This window comes from Pseudomyrmex gracilis, unplaced genomic scaffold, assembly GCF_002006095.1.
Source record: "Pseudomyrmex gracilis isolate BER0280 unplaced genomic scaffold, ASM200609v1 scaffold_675, whole genome shotgun sequence".
In the NCBI taxonomy this organism is placed as follows: domain Eukaryota; kingdom Metazoa; phylum Arthropoda; class Insecta; order Hymenoptera; family Formicidae; genus Pseudomyrmex; species Pseudomyrmex gracilis.
The window spans coordinates 25,870-28,804 of record NW_018021259.1 but is presented as its reverse complement, the minus strand read 5'-3'; positions in this window follow the sequence as shown (position 1 = coordinate 28,804).

The window sequence follows — 2,935 nt, the reverse complement described above, 5'->3', positions numbered from 1 at the left end:
CACAACTTGTGTTTTTGTTCTGATATTACCGAAGAAAACGTGACTTACCGCATACCGTTCCAGGAATTCATCATCACGTGAATTCCACAGTGTATTATTTCGTTTTGTATTCTAAACTATTTCTTATTTCTTTCTGTTGAATTCTTTGAATAAATTCTTTTATTTTTATTTGTTACTTAAATCACACCGCGCGAGTCATTCTTTTCTGTCTATTCTCTTCCCGTTTCCGACGAGCTACTCCGCAGCAAATCGAATTAAACCTTCAAACGAACGGAACGAATTTTTCTCGGAAAAGTAGGACCGTTACAACGTCTTGAAGAAAATTATTGTGTCTTCAAGAAAATCATCTAGTATCTTGAAGAAAACCATTATCATCCACTTTTGAAAAGCGAAGCCGTGCGTCTTCGAGAAAATCTTTTCCATTTTCAATTGTTGCTTGCGCACTGCAACATTATCGAATTCTGACATGATGTTTCTCAATGTAATATTTAAGAATCTCTTCGCATGATGTCCTACAGCAGTTTTAGATATACCTCTTGTAGCAAATCTTTTTATGCTGAGCTTGAAGCTTCCTACCAATTCTAATCATCGAGATTTTTGAGTTTTTCATAATTAGACAAATTAGTTTTGCAATAAAATTAATTCAAATAATAGGCAATAGCGTTATTAAGAGTTATTAACCACTTTTTTTGCAGAGTAACCAGCTATAAATATCAAAAATTTTATATTAACCCTTTTTTTACGACATATGTGACCACGATTTCTCTGTATAGGGGAGTTTACCGCGAATACATGCTTTACTATAAATCTAGTGTTACATATATAGTTTTTAACAATAATTTTTTAAATGTAACATGTATGTGTTTATGTACTTAATTATTACATAGACCGACTGTCGGAATATCTCATTGGTGCTATATATATCTATGACACATGGATAGCGATTATAGTTGGCGTTAGAAATGAAAAGGTTAAAGAGAAAAATGATATTAAGCAATTATTATGTTTTTTAACAATATTGTTTGATGGGAATTGAGATTATTACAAACACAAACAGACTAGAAAAAAATATCTCTTCAGAAAAGTAAGAGATAAATCAAGGAAAACAAACATATCTATTAAACAACTAGCTAAATCCAGACTGTTTGGTTTAAGCTGTCCATTAAAACATATTAACTTTTTAAGGTGAGTTTATATGATGTTAACTTTTATATTTCAAAGTTTTTCTTTATACGATTTTTAACAAATCAAATAAAAACGATTTTCGTTTTTGACTGCTAGATTTTAGGTGATTTACAATCTACCAGTCTGACTAGATTTACTTAGAACACTTTTCTTATCAATGATAACAACAAAATTTTAAAGTGTTCCAATTTCAGATGAAAAACACTATTTATGTTTTCCTTGCCGTTAATATGCTTTCACGATTTTCATATCGTATTATTTTATTTATTGATATTCTAAATAAATATTTGCATTATATTAATCTTCCGAGCGCACTTCTCTAGCAATGAACACAAGTATCATTGATGTTTACTAAATTATAAATCGATTTAATATTGATCAATTTTAATCTAGTTCTTTTTTTGATAAAGAAAAGCGTAAAATACTTAACAATGATAATATAAAAGCCGTTCAAAAAATTAAAAATTAAAAGTGATTTACATTTCATTATACATCAAGGCTATTTAGAAAAATTGGATAATGCAAATTTGCTTGAGTGCTCTCGAAAGGTTAAATAAAGCGTCACATAATGTATGCTTTTTGTGTCTGCTTCCTTACACGTTGACTAGTACACTGTTTGATTCAATTATGAAATGCTATCTGACAATAGCATTGTGATATCTCCTCTATAAAGTTTAACTATATATTGCACATATCTGTTATATTTTTTACTATACTAATTGGTACATGTAAGGGTAGTGCATGTATTTTGAATACGAAATAATGCACCGTAGCAAACATAGAATCATGTCAGCGTGCTATGTTTTGTATACTAAGATATTTGTGCGTAATAGCAAGCACAGCAAGCAAGATATGCAAGTAATTATATTGTTGAATGTCGAGGAGGTTGGGTGGTAAGAGATTAAGTTCTAAGCTTGAAATTCTTTTCTTATCTTTATTGCTCTGTTTACAATGTTCCTTACGTTCCTTACACGACTGTTCCTCACTGTGGTAAACTCTCCGGCTTGCGGAGCCACACAGTGAGCTAGCAGTCGGTTCACAGACTCTGCCCTGCTTCATCCACGCGATCGATTTATAGTAGATCGATCGCACCGATTCAGCAGGCCCACCGGTCCTAGCAACGGCCGTGCTAGTTACCGGTGCCGGTATCGACACATGCTGCGTTGCACTTTGTACAATGTGTCTGCAAATAAATAATTTTGATAAACAAACCACGGGGTCCTGATCTCTGCTGTGATACACACACACATACAAAGAGGGTTTGGAGTCTTTAAATACTGTGAGAGTGACAAACCACGGGATCCTGATCTCTGTGAGATACATATACATATACACACATGCACATAGAGCAATTCAAAAATTATAGAAATTAATAATAAAACTGTCAAACAAAAGATCGGCATTTAAGTAAGCATTCAGTAGTGATTTTAAATTAGGATATTTTGCAATATTATTAAGTTCACGTTTTAAAATGTCTTTTCATCTACTATCAAAATTATTTATTTTACAAAGATTTTGTTTTTCTTCAGTAGTAATATCGTAATATAATGCAAACCATTCTTCTCGTAATCCATATTCATCAAAACCACCTAATTTTTTCGCGATAAAAGATATATCATTAAAAGATGTTTCCCTGTTACTGTCCATTAAAGCTACATTCGGTTGAACACTTTTTAATCTATATAAAAATATATTGTTAATCGGTAACCTATTTTTAATTTCTTCGGCGGCAGTGACATAAAATTGTAAG